We start from the raw sequence: 18524 nt of genomic DNA, 5'->3' as shown, positions 1-18524 counted from the left end.
GACAGACATATCCAATTTATTTAGAATAAACATGAATTTTATGTATTGCAACATAACAGATAGCTACCAGCTACCACTTATTAGATACTCACTTAAAAGAGAGCCCAATCAATGAAAGTATTGGTCAAGAGAAGAAGCCTCCCGTTCCTTATACGTGATTGAAACGGAAACTAGCTGCGTACTCAAGGCGAGCTGAAAAATTTACAGACAGACCCCAGATATTTCGAGGGTCTGAATAACGTTTTCTGTTAGTGTCATTTACACAGTTGAATGGTAGTAAGAGTTCAAACAACTTCTGACATTTTAGTGTTAAATGTTTCAAGAGGGTCTCAATGGGGTGGTGGCTTTTACGGTTATCGGCTAAAATTTTGGCTCTTTTACGGCTATCGGTTAATTTTTTTCAGTTACGGTTAACGAATAAGTTAAAAAGTAACTTCTTTTGTTTCAAAAAGTTAAATATTAATTAACCCGTATTTTTTTGTATCCTTAAATCAAAATAAAGGTGTTCGGATCACATAACAGAAATGGCCGTTTTCACACTAGAGTATGATTATTCGTGTGAGACGGGTTACCCGTTTGATGATTCGCGTCAGATAGGTAATACGTCTTAATTTGAAAATGGAATGGAATGAAAAGGGAATTTTGAATGAACAATCCATCTGACTTTTGAAGACGAGATTATCCGTTCCAGGTGGTCTGTGTACAGCCGCCCCCTCCCCCTCAGAAAAAATCGGAGAAGGGGTGTCTGTGGGGGAGGGGGCTACTGTACACAGGTTAGTCTCAGACGGATGATCCATTTCTAGCTCTAGTGTGAAAACGGCCGATAACAAAATTCACGTGTCCAGTGTTTTTACAGTGAAACCGGTTGTTCGTTTGCGCGCCAAAAAAATTTCAAAAATTTTCAATCAAATTCCCTGCCCACGAGCAAATCATTCCAGACAAATGCAACCAAATTTCCCCACCCCAGGCTGCACATTGCTGTCCATCCCAAAGCAGAACCTAAGAAAGGCACAATAAAAATGTCTCCAAATAAAACTCTGCAATCTTTTACAAACGTTGCTGCATCACCAAAGATACATGTTCCTGTTACAGCTGCAATTGTACGTTTTAACCATAATCCGTGTTACACTGCGTAGAATACATAAACCTTTAGCAGAAAGTCCACATTTGTAAGTCGAAATATACCGTTCTTAGTAAAGGGTACAAAGAAAGTCAGTTTTATAAGTTTACAGTGATTGTAGCGAATGAGCCATACACTAATCAATTGTACTTGCAAAAATCGACTCGGTTTCTCTTTACTTCCGCTTACTTTGATACCACAGTTTATTAAGAGGTTCAATTGATCAAAAACACGATAAAACAAACGAAATTTGAAGACAAAACGGTGAAATCCACTCAGCCTTCGCTTGCTCTCATTGGCCTCCATGACCTCCTGATCTTTTCAAACCGTATGGCGCATGCGTGAAGCGTGGAAGTGGGAAACATATGTTCGGTCTCAGTCTTTTTCGTCCGAGTCGGCAGTCAATTATCTCCACGTCGGGCGAAGAAAGATTCAAATATCCCCTCCCCCGGGAGAACAAGATAAGTCAAATGCCCTACCCCAGGAACAACAAAGACAATCAAATCCCCACCCTATGCCCTGCCCCCCCCCCCCCCCCCGCCGGCTTTACATTGATAGGTGCATAATGATAGCGAAGGACTGTACGGAACGACTGTCTGCCGTTGCCTTGTCCGTAGGCCGCATTATTCCGCGCGGCTTATGCGTTTTGGGTCACGTGGTCCGAGCGAGTTCTCCACCGAAATGCCTTGACCGAGATTGCGTGGGAAGACGCTGTACAGCGACTAGGCATAATGTCTACCGTAGCGTCAGAGAAAAACAAGGAAATGTTGTTTGTCGGCAACGTGTTTTACAAACATTGACATCTCTGCGTGTTGTTTCACTAGTGTTTCGAGGGCACGACCTACAGAAAATTGCAAATATTAATCCCCAGCAAGAAGCCACACTTTCGCTATGGAAAAATTAGTTCCCCGAGAGAGTGCCTAAGTCTTGGTTAACACTTAAAAGGCGCTTGGCCTAACGTGCGTACGGAGTCACACTAGCCGGGAAATAAAAAACGCAACCATAAGTGAGTTTAGCACCTTCCTTAAAAGTAGCAAATCTAGGTAACAATTTATTTTACGCTTAACTCTTTTTTACCCTATTTACGGCTAACGGTTAAAATTTTTCAATTTTTACGGCTATCGACTAAATTTTTGGCCGTTTTACGCCTATCGGTTAACCCCGTTGAGACCCTCTTTCAAAGGCACAGTTTAAACGTCGAACCTTTCATTGGCTGAACACAGTGAGTTTGGTAGGTTGTGAGTCGCTACTATTCATTGGGGTGTTACTTAAGACTCCTTCGGCCGGTATAAAGATCAAATTTGGTGAAAACAAAATATATTTATAAGACATTACGTTAGTTAAACGTAAGATTTTGATCGTTGACATGGCAACATTGATGTTTAAAACAAGCCTAGAACTGTTAATTCAGTAGGTTTATGCAAAATCCGGTAATCAGATTTTCTTATGAATTTGCATATAGTTTACAATTAGGAATCCTCGTTTTAGCCAACTTTATATAATTTAAGAGAATTGTAATAAACAGTTTTTTAAATTGTTTAACAAAACAAAACACCTTTCATGTCAAATTTGATTTTTTGGTCATTAAAATCTTCTGTTCAACTTTAATCTTCAGGCTTTCAGTGGTAGAAGTACGATATTGACTAATATGTTGCCAAATTTCGTCACTTCTAATGAGCAGATTTTGGAATTTCGTCTTTTCTTTACATTGTAATGTCAATAGGGAGCTTAAGCAACTACGATGGACGACCACAACGACTACTCAAAAAACAATAGAACAACAGCTCTGCACGTGCATCATGCTTTTTAGTACATTTCTTTGACGTCCACTGCACGACTACAACGTGAAACCTCCTAATTTACCGTTTTACGGAGGACGTGAACATCCGAAGACGAATTGTCCTTCCTCTTTTTGAACTTGATGAAAATCCTTAAGAATTCAACTCCAGGAAAAGTCGCCGGCATTTGACATAGTGAGCGGGTCCAAACAGACGCGATTAAGTTTGAAAGAACGCTAATTCATTTTTTTACCAATGTTTCACTGCGGTCGTCGTCGTCCTTGCTTAAGGTCCCTAATGAAAGTCAAAAAAACAAGCGCTCTCATATTTTTTCCTAAGTACGCATGCTCAACACTCACGCTGGGGACACGCGGTTGACAACGCCCTTACCAAACCATATGTATTTTGAAACTGATTTTAAAGTATTTAAAATGTATTTTCAGTATTTGAACACTATTTTCCTGTATTTTAATACTATTTGACAAAAAAATTTAAATTTTCGCCCCTGTTTGAAATATATCTTGAGTGTAGTTAAATTGTATTTCATTTATATTTCATTTATTTTCTTACAATTTTATACTGTTTTTGCATTTTTGCATCCTATTTTTGATGTATTTTCACAATATACGCGTGCTATTGCTTTTCTTCCTCTTTGGTATTTTAATACTATTTTCAAAGTATTTTTATTGTATTTGCAAATACGATTATTTTACTAAATTTCGAAACCCATTAAAAAGCTATTAAAATATATTTTGAAGCATAACATTTTAATAGCGTTTTAAACAGGTTAAAACACCTTTAAAATCAGTCGAAAAATATATTAAAAATATATTTTTGGACCTATTTTAAACCTGTTTTTTTCAAAATACGTTTAAAATTGCCATTAAAAATAGTTTTAAAATAGTATAGCAAATTAAAATATGTTTCTGAAACTGTTTTTATCCTGTTTTTATTCCGATTTATAAGATATTTAAAAACTATTTTAGACCTGTTTTGAGCCTTGCAAAAGCCCTGGAATTTTTTATATATTTTAAACGAATTTAAAAATACATTAAAAATTCTTTTTTATTAGCGTTTTAAACAGGTTAAAACACCTTTAAAAGCAGTCGAAAAATACATTAAAAATATACTTTTCACCCTATTTAAAACCTATTTCACAAAACAGGTTAAAAACAGTTTTCAAAAATAGCTTTAAAATACATTCAAAACAGTGTTGGATTTGGTAAGGGCGGCGACTAAAACAGAATAAATTTAATCAGACAACTTCTGGCCTTTTTTCCCTGCCGGTCCTCTCATTTTTCTAAAAAGTCCCATTGGCTGCATATCTTCTCATAACGATGTTAACAGTAGAGTGATAAAGCATTTCAAGGGGCGAAGACTCCTAGGTTTTTATTTTTCCTTTGAGATCAGTCAGTCTCGCGCGCCGAAACAATTGCGTCAGTGAAATTTCTTAGTGCACACACTACTTTATGTCAAAGAAGCTGTGTTACGTTCGGCCACTTTCTTGTGATCTGTAGCTTTTCACGCAATCGGAACGCGTGAAGAACACCTAAGAAAGTCTACGAAGGAAGCTAACTTTATCACTAAGGGGGCCATAGAAAGCGTCCTTATTAACGAGGTATCCGTATTAAGCGCGTCATGACATGAAAGTAAAAATACCTATTTATTTGCCAAAATAGTAACAGAAGTAGAACAGGACAATTAGTATCGTCAAATTAAAGATCTCTAACCTTTACAAAACCGCCAATAGGCGTGGACTATGTCTATAGAAGCACTCAAAAGCCGCTCTTTTAAACATTAATTAATAGCTGACTTAATGAATGGCCGTCCGGTTTTCAGTTTGATGCCGACATACATTAGCTCAACTGATTGGTCAGGGACTAGCTCTGGCTAGCTATACATGAAAGTTCACTCAACACTCACAGTTCTTCAATTCTGTATTACTCTTGTTCTCAGATTTTACAAATTCTTTACAGTTTCAAATCTAAACAGGCCAATACTAACGTATAACGTCCTGCTTTATGAAAATACGGCCGTTTTATAGATGCGACTGACTGTCAATCAGATTCAGTTCACAAATTTCGAGAAGACAGCTGAACCCAGATGTTGTGCAATTACAAAGTGAACGTGTTCTGTATATTTTCAATGCTAGAACTCGACAGGTCTAATTAGCAAAAAAGCAATTTTGCACGTGCAGCACACTTTTTTGGTACATTCGTCGTTGTTTTGCACGACTACAACGAGAAACTTCCAGAAACTTCTTAGTTACACGTTTTTTTGTACGTGTTCTCGTTCACTTTTTTTTCACTGCCGCTCATTTTCTCCTTGCATCGGTGGCCGCTCGCATTTCTCCTTTGTCAATGCCGCTACAAAATTTTCATGTTGTTCTTCCAACAAAAAATGTCTTTTTTGTTCTTTTTTTATCTCTGACTTTAGATCTCTGTCGCCCTTTTTCTCGTTGAGTTTCGATGGCCTGCCGCCTACTTTCTCTTTCTCTGTATTTCTCCTGCTCTATATTCCAAATCTGTGGACATGACAATGAATCTAAGCTAAACACTTTAGACAACACAATTTCCGCTTTTCGTTTTCGTCTTTATTGACTCTTTAGTTGTCCCTGTTTTACGAGACGTGGGTGGCTATGCGATTTCCTGCAAAAATAACCTCGAGTTGCATTTGGGTTGCCATCCCTGTTGATTGAGTTATTTTACATTGGTATACCTGTGGTGCGGACGGACGGTCGTTCTGTGTACGGTCACGTGATTACCAAATTTTCTGGAATTTTCTTACCCATGTTGCTCCGCTGCGCTAAAAAAGAACTGAACACTTCGCAGGTAGTTTACAATTGGCACTTAGTTCACCAGATGTCTCTGATCTCTAGTTAGACTAAATAGTCTAAAAGGTTACAAATCAAATTGGAAGTATGCTGCGAGGAGATGTTGGAGACTAAAAAATTCGTAGTAACGATCAAGTGATATATACACATTTTGCATATTACAGACCCTATCGCTGAATCAATTAATACAGGGTTTGCAAATTTTATTGATGAGTGGAGTCACTGTGACTACTGCTTCACATATTTTGGAATCATTTTGGAATATTTGGAGTCAAGTATCACAACGAAAAAAGCCATTTTCAGACTTTCCAGTACGTGGTCCTGGCATGTATACAGTATCGTGAGGCATACACGCAGTAGCTGTGGCGGTCCGCTGACCTGGAAAGCTCAAATCCATGATGGCGGTCATCGAGTAAACTTTGATCGTAATTTACCCTCTTCCTGTTTTGTCGTGCAGTATAATTCTATAATTTTGATTTAAGGTTTACAACGTTTACAACGTTTGAGAAAAAGGTAAGGACAAAACTGTGTTTGTTACCGAAAATTTCTGGAGTCGAAGTGGCTCCCTGTTTGTTAACGAAAATTTCTGGAGTCGAAGTGACTCATTCCGTAACCTCTGTGGAGTCATCTGAACAATTTTGGTGTATTTGCGAACCCTGAATTTAATAGTTCAGGGGCACCCAACGACAATATAGTTCAAAACCACTTAAACATAGCATTGTTAAACGTTTTTTGGTATTTAAACGGTAGATATAGGCATACTTTTATCCCCCCCAAATTTTTCATCTGTTCGGATCTCCTAGCTGAAAGTCTATTGATCCGAAAATTATGGGGACCAGAACTTACCATTTTGAAAACTTCAGCCAGAAAAAAGGCTCCCGAAAACTCTAGGTGACCTTTTTAGGGTAAAAATCCGTTAAAAATGGGCAAATGGACGATTTTTTAGATGTTCGAAAATCCTAGGAGAGGCAGCCAAGCAAGAAACTGTACAACAAATGTTCCGAAAATTCTAGATCTCAAATCGTCTTCCGAACAGATATTTTCCGAAAATTGACGTTGGGTGCCCCTGATAGTTGAGTGATACGATGGCCGGTTTTACTCTAAGAGAGATTATCCGTCTGAGACATAATCCATCTTCAAAATCCGTCAAAATTGACGAACAACAGAAGGATTAAGTAAGGCGGATTGTCCATCCAGTTGTTTAAGACGGCTGCATTCACACTAGACACGGATTATCCGTCTCAATTGAAAGTGAAACGGTCTCAATTATGGATCGACAATCTGCCTGACTTGACCTATCTGTTTTACCGTTAAATTTGACGAAATTTGAATATGAATTATCCGTCTCTAGTATGAAAACGGCCAATCATACGAAAATTATTAAAATTGTCGGCGCGCGCCACTATATACGAGACGTAGCGCAGCGAGAATGACGCAATAAGAGGGTTACAATATGTTTTTACCTTATACAATTGGTCAAATATTAGTGAATTTTTGCCGAGCTGAATTTTAAAGAACTGTATCTAGGTTCGGAGAACGAATAAATAAACGTTGTCTTGTGTCTGCCTTGAAGATCTTACGAAAAAGTGTGACAAAAGAGCAAACTTGCTAATTAACCCAATCAAAACCTGTTACCTACCTAAGAACTTTGTTTCAGTTCTTGGATGTCATTTTTTTCGTGTGGTCTTGTAAGAGCAGCAACAGAATACTTGTTAGGGTCATGGTAGTGGTCAACTGGAATTTTCTTCAAATTCATATTCTCTGAGGCTGTTAGATTATACAAATGAGATTTAATTAGCATAATGAAACTTAACACTTAGGCGTCACCACGCGATTGTTTACTTCCACAAGACGCCTTATTTCTTAGTTTTTCATCGAAATATCGAGTTAAAAGAAGCAAACATGTACTTGCTGATAGAAGGCATCAAAATAAGCAATGCTTTAAAGGCAAAAGGCTTAGCGAAAAGGAATTCATTGCGTTTGCAGAACTTGTGTGGCAGACATAGCCTGCTCGGCGAATTGCGCGCAAAGATTTTTGCTGTTTTCTTACCTCGATTTTCGCTTTCTTTGTTTTTTGTTATCCTCCGGAATCCTTTAAAACAATTTGCTTGACTTGTACTTGGTCGAAATTTGTCGATACAAGCTTTCATCTTCGTAAAGCCCGCAACAAAGTCCTTGCCGCATCGACCCGTTTTTCTCAATTAATCATTGCTGGTTTACACGTGACGTCCCGGCGGCCGTGGTGCATTTCTCTCCTCTGGGAGCTAAACTCTATTTTCATGTTAATACTTCAGAAAAAATTATATTGTATTCACCACCAACACACCACAATTTTTGTGAGAATTTGTTTACCTTGCGGTAGAAATCTGTCATCGGTGGACATTGCTAAGTGCGAATCCGAGTTTCAAGTTGGAAAAACTTTGAAAATCAGCAAAAACATCAAAGACGCCGTAGTGCTTGGGTGGGGCACGCAGATTTTGGAAAACTCGAGCTAGACAATAGGAATCACAGCGGTAACTGTCAGCGCTTGTCATGAACGTAATCCATTTGAAACACGATCAATTTAAAATAATCGCGGCCGGATTTTTAGACCTACGCGAAGAGGCTTCGCCATTTCAAAATTTTTACGAAAACTCTCTACACGCCAGGACTTCACACGCTTATAAACCTTCGCTATTTTAAGGTTTTTACGGGAACTAGCTCTCTATTGAAGACGAACCAGTTCCCGTCTACACCTGCAAGCACTTCACAGGCTTGTTATTCTCCAAGTCAAGTGCACTTTTCGCATCCAAGCAATTTGTCTTCTTTATCTGTTCCTTCCTCCTGAAACTGGGAGTGGAGGAAAAAGATCCTTCGACAAAGGTTCGGACGAAGAAGAGAAAAATGTTTTCTGGTATCTGGCCTTCTTAAGTTCTCAATGTGTCAAAGCAAAAACTATTAACTCCCACTAATGCGACGTCCCTCCTCGGCTGGACTAAAAGTTTTCTTTTCCGGTTGCGGTTTCGAATTTTTGTGGTTTTTTAGCCGGCAAAGATGAAAACTTTTCCCAAGTGCGACCCATGCCTTCGAGGCAATCGGAAGTAACGCAATTTTCTTACGAATTCCCCCCCTTATCCCCCTCCAAGATCATTTGTTCCTTTTTTCCTTTTTGGTCCTGCACGACCTATATTTGCAGAAGCACATGTTCAATCACACACTACTGCAAGAAGTGTTCAGTCAGGCGGGTTACCCCACCTACGCAGGTTACCCTGCATAAAATGTCTGATTTTAATTTGATCACGTGTACATGATAGGTGGGGTGAACCACCAAATGTTACCTCACCTATCTAGGGTCCCCCACCTCCATGTAAACAGGCCCTAAATCATAAGGCTGAAAATGGATTGTGAAGCGTTAAAAAGCATGTACCTTTTACAGTTAAAGTTAAGGTTGTACATTTTTGTTAAGGTGATTCCCTAGTTTTGCACTGCGCATATCTTACTGCGCATAACAAGATGGCCACCGTAAAAAAGAGCATGTGAAGTAATATTATTAAAATGAAGTTGACTGAAGAGAAACGCTGTTGGAATTTTTGCTTGCTGTTGTTTCTTGCCGAGGTGAGACTCAATGTGTTGCGAATGTGCATAACGTAAGCAATACGCGTGTTGCTGAGTTCGACCTCTTCTCGGAGAACCGCGATAGTGGTTGTTTAACTTGTGCTTACTCACTTTGATTTTCATTTAAACACTTTCTTTATCACATTGTGTCCTAAATGTGATATCTCGATGTAAATTCTGTAAAAACGGACTTTTTAATACTTTCTTCCCCTTTTCACATACATTCTATTTTGAAACTCGCCCCAGTCCTCTCTCAAAAATCGGAGAAAATGCGTTTGATGCGCACTTTCTGCAGCTCTACCGCAAAAACGAGTACGGTGACCCCCATTTTTTATTTCATGATTTTAATAAGGACAGTGCTTCCTTTCGATGAGAAAAAAATTGGCACAAATCTATGTTCAGTTTTTTGGCAATTTTACTAAATTGTACGGATTGAGCCATCACGGGTCGAAAAGCGCGCGTCCAATTTAATTCTACTTTGGAGCGTGAAGTAAAAACAAGGGCATTAAAGGGCATTTTTCTGGTACGTAAGTGGATAAACAATACATAAAAGTCAAATTCTGTGTGATGTCACATGCATCATCGAAAAAATCTCTCCTTTTTGTCTAGTTTTGCGCTGCCCGCGGTTTTTGTAAAAGGGTCCTAAATAGCCGTATTTGTCAGCATTGTGACGTCAAAACGAGCACGGTGACCCCCACTTTTTATTACTTTTTTATCATCTTCTTGACTTGTTACATCAGTGTACCAAGTTTTAGCTAAAATCTATGTTACGTTCTTTTACTATGGAATCACCTTAAGCGAACTTGCATATCTCAGTGATAGCTGCCCACTGAGTATGGTGTTATACTTACTGATAATATTTGTCATTATGTTACAACCGTACAGCCTTAATGAAATATTTTTAAGTAGAGAGTGAAAACTAGTCGGTCAATTACTTGGCCAATCAAAAGTCTGGTCGTTCGAAATGATGCAATTTTTCTATTGTCTTTTTCTAACCTTATCTGGGGACCCCACCTACATGCAAACAGGCCCTTAAGCGAAAAAAGCAAGGAGTACACATATAGCTGAACAGCTGTCCATGGCTGCCACTGCCTGGGTGATATGCTTGCACGCATGCGTGAGGTACTGGCCAGGCCGTAGGTCAGTGTATGAATGGCCCTTGCTTTACGTTCGTCTTATTTTATTTTATTTCATTTTAAACAATATTTAGTCAGGGGTGCCCAGTTCAGCGAGGGTGGTTTGAATGAAGCCCTGATAAAAAAAAAAAAAAATTAAACAACTGGTATAACAAAAAGTAGCGGAGGCTCAATTTGGCTTAGATCTAAAGTGCCTTTTTAGGCCAGACGCAAACTTATTGATATATTGCTCGCTCCTCAGGAAAAAAAAATTGACTTTCTTCCTTTCCAGTGCACTGTTACAGTTTACAGTTACAGTTCTTTACTTGAGTTTCTATTACAACATACTTGACGTTTCTGTTTTAACAAAATTTAACAAAATTTTATTACTGTTCGTTACTAATAAAACTGTAAGCGGTTGATCAGTCTCAAAAGAGATTTGTCATGAATGGATAATCCCTTGCAATTGATTATGAAGGCAAGCTCAGTCATGACGTACTCCCTTATTTTTTTGATGCCATAAATTGTATAAGCAGATATCTACAAACAAAATAATTGAAGTCGTCAACCCTTAGCTAAAATGCAACAAAGCACATGTTGTGTTCCAACCCATCTCAACGTTGCTTACAGGTCAATGAAAATGCTATTATATTTTGCGTTACTTTCTGGTATTACATTTTGCGTTAACAAAGTTATTACATTTTGCGTTAGCCTGCGTAGCAAGCGTTTCCTTGCCGTGTAGGAGCAAAGATCGAGGAACGACAGTCAAAGACCGCGCGAAAAATGGCTCTCGTTTCATTTCTCGCGCGGCCAAAACCGGTCTTTCTTTGCTCCGAAACCAGGCCAAATGGAAACGCATGCCACGCAGGCTAATTTTGCGTCAAATATTATTACATTTTGTGGCGGAACAGCGTCTCGCAAAGGAACGTGTTATGGAATGTCGAAAAGATGCAGGCAGCACCGTGAACCCTTCTGCTGTTGGTCTTCCTGATCAAGCTTTCCTGTCTGAGGTCAGAATTTTTGATCATTCAACGCCAAAGATGCAATCGATCCTCTATGAAGCGAAGAAATTTAAAAACCAGCATCATTACCAGTATTGTTGGGCCAAGAACTCTGTGGTCTACTTGAGAAAGGATGCGACAGCTAGACCGATCAAGATCAAAGGCATAGACGACCTACAAAGACTGGCTGAGAAGTACGATCAATCGTGTATAGTAGGTAACAAAATGGCTCAGTGTAGTACTGATTATTACAACCGTACGATTTTAAAGAGTTACCTTACCTTAATGTCGATATTGTTCGAACCCACGACGGTCAGTTCAATAACAGCCTAGAGAGCCAAATGCCAACAAAAAAGCATCTTGCAAAACTTTCTAGTATTTATGATTTGGATCTGTTTTGTTTAAATACAGACTCTTATCCAGACTCTTATCTAAACCCTGATTGTAACCTTGGCAATCAGTCAGCCCGCTGCCAGTATTTTTCACCTCATAGCTTCTCAAAGTTTAAAAATACCGCACATAATGATCAGGATTGCTTTTCTCTACTGCATAATAACGTTAGAAGCCTGAAGCGTAACCTAGAATATCTTCAAGTACACCTACTAGATGAGCTCGATTTTAATTTAGTGTAATTGGAGTCACTGAAACAAAAATAACAAGCGCAGATTCGCTAAAGTTAAACGTTTTTCACAACAGTCGTTAAGCCCGCTAGAGTTTATAATAACTTGGCAACGCTAATCGACAACACATATTTGTTAACAGGATTGACGGACATCAGCGACCACTATCGGCTGTGTATAAAAGTGGGACGGGGACAAGGGGACGGGGACATAGGGACGCGTGTGTGGGGACTTGGGACTTGGGGACGCCAGACGAGGGACTTGAGGACATCAAGTATGGGACGCGGGGACGTGTGGGGCGGGGACGCGGGGACGTCAAATACAGGGAAGCAGGGGACGCGAAATGTGAATGATTATCGCAAAAGTCGGAGATAAATGCGATATCAGTCACTTTCCTCGCCCTCCTTAAGGTTCCTCCACGCCTGTTTACAAAGCGAAAACTCGGCGAAGACCCCCTGCATTGAAGAAAGTGAAACTGTTGTCCTCGTCTTCTTGGTGATGGAATATTGGAGCCCAAAGTAGGGTAGGGTGGGTTGCGGTCGCCAAAATTTTAGTAGAATAACAGCATTCAATTCCAAATAAATAAAAAATTAAGTGGCATAAGCGAGCTTCGAAACCCGAAGTGCTAGCTCCGAAATCCATCGCCTGTGCCACTACTCCACGGGGGATTCAACTACTATAGCAATAATTATTGTGTTCTACATACTTTTAGTGGCAAACCTAACAGTAAATGCTTGCTAACAGTACTTAAAAATTGATTTTTACTGACGCGTTTTTGGCTATGCACGTTAACGCAAGTAAATTTTAATCACGTAAATAAGATAGAGGCAAGATATAAATTGTTGAGATTAAACGTGAAGTTGAGTGAGATTTTACTTTTACGCTTACGTGCGACCTTTCAGACACTGCCTCTATTTTATTTGAGAACGTAAATTTTCCGCACGTAGGCATGGAAAAGTTACGCGACAGTAGAAATCAACGCTAACCCTAATCACGATAGTCAGTGCGCTTACTCCTATTATAAAGAAATATTTTGTGTAAACATTATAAGGTGTTCGATGTGGTTTTGGAAGATGGAAGCATAAATAACACATTTTCAAGAAGAAAGAGATATTGCATTTACCTCCGACTTTTGCGATAATCATTCACAACCCGCGTCCTCTGCGTCCCTGTATTTGACGTCCCCGCGTCCCATACTTGATGTCCTGAAGTCCCTCGTCTCGCGTCCCCAAGTCCCAAGTCCCCACACACGCGTCCCCTTGTCCCCGTCCCACTTTTATACACAGCCGCCACTATTCCCAGTTCGCGCTGTCTCACTCCCCTAGGGAGAACACACATCTTAAAAAACGTAAGATTCGAGAATATCCACGTTTTGCGCAAGATGCTTTTAACAGGGAGCTTCTGCAAATTGATTGGGAAACTAGTAGTTCAGTTGATTAGTCCTTTGCTCAGTTTTACAATCAATTAAATACGCTAATAAATTTCGAGACAACAAGCTAAGCAATTTGCAAAACCGTGGATTACAAGTGGTTTCGCGAATATCAGTTACAGTTAAGTTTTCGTTATTCAGATCTGGGGACACGGTGAAATACAAACAGTATAGAAACAAAATCTCAAGCTTGACTCGCCTTAGTAAGAAGCTCTTCTATCAGGCCTTCTTTAATTGAGGCTAACCTAAATAACATGAAAAAAAACTTGGGAGAGCATTAACACGTTAATTTGAAGTAACCGATATCCTCAATCGCTTTTTCTCTTCCGTAGGAAGAAGCATCATACGTCTGGACGAACTTTCCTTCGAAATACGTCTTGAACGACGCACTTACGAAAAGGTAGTTCGTCTAGACGCATAATGTTTCTTGTGCCCGTCTTTATACTTGAGACGCATAACCCAGACGAACAACAAAATGTTTGCCCGAATTCGTCCAGACGGATAATGCGTCCTTAGTATAAAAGCGGCCAATATACCTTCCTCTATACTAGTAGACACTTACGTGATTATTTTGGTGATCAGGTCTACCCTAATTCTTTCTTTTTTGATCCGGTTATTCCGTCTGAAATAGAATCTGAAATATTATTAACACCTCTAAACAAAAGCGTTTGGATTATACTCCTGTCCCATTCGCATTTTGAAAGGCGCGAATCACATCGTGTCTGCTACCCTGGCGTGAGAAATAATGAACATGTCGGTCCAAACACAGGGCGCAGAGGAGTTATTTGTGATCGCATGACTCCTTTTAAAGATCAAGTTCATAATAGATTCTACAGTAATCAGAGGCGACTCGTTCATTCGGCAGTAAAATTTTCGCTTCATTTGTCGTCATAAATAACTCCTCTGCGCCCTGTGGTCCAAACCGGTGTTTATCCTTCCAAGTTAAAACGTGCAAAAGTTGTTCCAGTCTATAAGACAGGTGACAGAACTGAACGAGGCAATTATCGCCCAATTTCATTACTATCTGTCTTCAATCGATTGTTCGAAAGACTGATGCATAAACGCCTCACATCCTTTATCGAAAAAAAAAAATTCTTTATAATGCACAGTATGGTTCCGAGCAAACTGTTCTACTCAACACGCAATTTTGGATATTGTTAACAGAATACAAAGTAATATGGAGGCAGGTTTGTACTCGTGCGGCGTATTTATTGATCTAAAAAGAGCCTTTGACAAAGTTGACCATACTATTACTACTACTACTACTATGCTAATTGAGTAAATAAGTTTTACGTGGAATTATCAATGATTGTGGTTCGCGTCGTATTTGACTAATAGGACCCAGGCTACTCAAGTTAAAGCTAGCATCTCTAGCAAAGGGAAAATATTATTTGGTGTTCCTTAAGGGTCCGTGCTAGGGCCGTTGCTTTTATTAATCTATATTAATGACATTTACCGTGTTTCCTCGAAACTACAACTTCTACTTATTTGCTGACGATACAAATACATTATAAGCAAACAATAATTTGAATTCTCTTAAATGAATCTGTTGTTAATGAAGAACTAATATATGGAAGTCTGCGAATGGCTTAAAACAAACAAATTATCACTAAACACAAGCAAGTCTAATTTTGTCATTTCTCATCCCTTTCAATGCAAGCCTGATTATAAGGTAACCTTAAAAATGTATGTCAATGACTTAAAGATATTAACTGCTCTTAAACAAAAACATTATGTGAAATACCTCGGTGTTTTGATTGATAGTCACCTCTCATGGAGGTACCACATAGACTATATTTCGTCATAAGCAAAGGGGTAGGCATCATTGCCAGGCTTAGGCATTATGTGCCTGCCAGTACCCTCTTATCGATCCTTAATCGAACCATACATTTCCTATGGACTAACTTCATGGGGACAAGCTACCAATTCAAATCTGAACAAAATTCTAATATTGCAAAAACGAGCTCTACGGTTAATGTACTTTTCTGATAGCAGAGCTCGCGCTATTCCTCTGTTCGTCAGGTCTAGTGTTTTGCCTCTGAATATGCTGTACTTTAAATATTCGGCTATCCTAATTATTGCACGATATCTCCAATAAACGGGCTCCTTCTTGAATTTCTGAATTGTTCTGCCATTCCAACATGACCCACTCTCATTATACCAGATTTTCTTCCGCAGGTAATTTTTATGTCCAGTGATCTAGACTCAGTCAGCTAGTATTATTTTTTTCTAGAAGTGCTGTAATAATTTGGAACAAAACTCCTCTTACGTTACGTGAACAGCGCAAAGACCCTTTTAAGCGTAAATTACATAAATTATTGATCAAGGTTTTGGAGACTAAGAAGGTGTATGTTGATATGAGTACCATTACCAGTTCCTAACTGAACTCCTTATTCAATTGAAGTGTTTTCCTTCCTTATATCTATAGGTGCTACTTTTTATCTATTTCATTTTAGTTTTTGCTTTCTCTATCGTACTTTCATTTGCCGACTTTATAGGAGACAGTTATTGTATTGAGGGCCACTAGTTCATCAGCTTTTACCGCATGTGCTACCCGCATTAAATAAAGTTGTTACTTACTTATTTACTTACTGTTGCCCACCTAGAATAACTACACTAAATGTGGGTAACATAGTCTCAAATTATTTGATAATTGAATAAATTGTTGTTGTTGTTGTTGTTCATAGGATGAATGAATTTTCATTCCCTAAACTAGAATCGCGGCAAAAAGGTGTCAGGTTAGTAATCAGTATTTCAAATAGGGACGACCCTGTTTATATAAGCTGTTTATATGTACTTTGTTCAATGTTTTAGTGTTTATTAGACATTGTAACTTTTTCTGGGGTTATCTCAACGAAGGAAGTAGTTATTACAAGACTCTTTGTGTTGTCGTAACTTGGACAATTACGGATCTTTGCGTATATTTTGCGCCTTATGTATTTCTGCGGATATTTTCGGTTTCTCTCTAATTCTTGTAATCAATCTTTTTTTTTTTTTACCTAACAAGTCGATCAGGTTGCTTCAGACTATTGACGAGCCCACGGGAAGTTCACAAAGTCATTCAACTAAACAGCACATAATCCTGATAAACGCGAATTTAAAGTGGAATTTTTGAGAGACTTGAAGAAATAATCTAGGATGAAAAGTAATTTTCTTTCCTTTGAAATAATACTTAATATGCAAATGTTATTTCACAAAGTTCTTTTCTCTTTTGAGAGACAATTTCAATAAGATTAAGTTATTAGCAACATGTTTTAGAACCGTTAAAAAGAGAAGTTGATTGACAGCTAAACGGACTAAAGAAAATTGTTTTGCCCTTTCAAATTTGAACACTTTGCCACACAATTTTGCAAAAGTCTTGTAATTACTTACTCCTCGGTAAAAACCAATTGTTATCTTGCACTGTTTGATTAAGCGTGTTTCCTTATTTGAATAGTTTGCCAAATGGATCCAACAAATCTGGGAAAGGTGGTTCGTTCGCCCATGTTTCTCTTTTAAGCTGCCTCATAAAATTGTCTGTCTTACGGGTTGCGTACTCCTCTACGTTCAGAAGCCCGGAAACAAGACCGTCACTCCTACCCAGGCTTCCCGCTGGAAACGACCTCATGCCGGGAGGTTGGGAAGAGTTTCCCCCAAAGATTTGCTGCAAGGAATCGGGAACCCACCAAAAAGAAGAGACTGGAGCGGTTCCTAGATTATTTCCCCTAGAGATAGTAGGATGTGTGTTCTGAACGCCTTCACTGGCTGCACCACTGGGTGCTGCCCGTGCCTTGGCTTCCTCGTCCTCACTGCCATTGAAGAACAAGTTCAAATCAGCGCTCAGGTTAAACTCCAGTGTCGGCGCGGGACTACGTCTCTCGTACTGGGGGCGCAAAGATGTGGCACCCTAAAACAAACAAAAGCTCAGTTAGTTTAGAAAATAGCACCACGACCTAAAATCCTTCTTGAGGCTAATCTGATTTGTTTCAAGTCACCCACTTTTTTAGGGGTTCCTCGTCGAATTCCCAAAGCAAGAGTACACACTCGAGTTAAGCAGCGTTTCCGTATTTTTACTTTGGCGGAGCGCGAAGTAAAGAATACGCCCTGCTTGGGAATGTTTCAAAGTTGCATCCGGAGGTCCCGAAGTTGCTTCCGAATGTCCTGCAGTTGTTTCGGAATTAGCTCGACATATCTTCCAGTTCTTTGACTTATTCTTTAAGGGGAAAGAAATAATTATGAGGAAGAAATTTACTTTTGGAAGAAACAAAGAAAAAGTAATTATTACTTATGGCTTGCCCAGGGTTTGAAGCGGCTTATGTGTGACCCGTCAGATCGGATGAGACTCTAAATTGAGGGATTAGCCCATTGCGCCACTGTGACGCAAGGTAATTTGAGATGTGAAAAATAGCCATAAGTTATGCACGAGGTACGGGAAAAGTTTCGGCGCGCAAGTTTGTTACTTTTCGGCTTGTTTTGGCTATTTGATTGACGTAGTGACAACGGAATGAGTTGGAGATATCGTGAGATCACTTCTAGTTCTTTCAGCTACAATAAATATATGAGGTGGAGCGCAAAGTATTAAAGGATTTGCGAAGCTGAAGAATGTCGTAAACTTGAAGTTTGTTTCCGAAGTGAGGCCGTAAGTTCTTCGAGATATTTCAATATCAGCTCGAGTTGTTTAGTGTATCTGAGGAAGAAAGAAATATTATTTTTTGCTCGCCTTTGGGCTTGTAGTTACTCATCTTTTCCCCGTTAGATCGCGGAGACGAGATAGTAGCATTAAAGTAAAAGATGGTTGATTTGTGGGTTTAAATTTTTAAGGGAAAAGCTTTCAGTTCCGGTTGACGTTCGCAGCTCCAAGATGGTTTCTTATTTAAGCGTCGCCCAAATAGATTAATCGAGTTCGCTTGTTTTACGTTGTTTTGATTCAAAGTTGCAATAGGCACGAACTACATGCGAACGTAAACAAGCCAAGGGACCAGAATGTCTGCCAGCGAACGGCTCGTACAATGTAAAAAGCATGCCGAAAAGAAAGTTCTGCTAGCAGGGTACTTC

The 18524-nt window shown here is 39.2% G+C and overlaps 1 pseudogene; it reads right to left on the bottom strand.

Moving 5' to 3' along the window:
- Positions 1-14684: 14684 nt before the first annotated feature.
- The window catches only part of LOC140931628 (guanylate-binding protein 6-like), an 82514-nt pseudogene continuing 78674 nt past the window's right edge, over positions 14685-18524 (bottom strand).

The sequence above is a fragment of the Porites lutea genome, chromosome 3 (assembly GCF_958299795.1).
Source record: "Porites lutea chromosome 3, jaPorLute2.1, whole genome shotgun sequence".
Classification (NCBI taxonomy): domain Eukaryota; kingdom Metazoa; phylum Cnidaria; class Anthozoa; order Scleractinia; family Poritidae; genus Porites; species Porites lutea.
The sequence above is the reverse complement of the archived record's forward strand: the minus strand, read 5'-3'. Positions and strand labels throughout refer to the sequence as shown.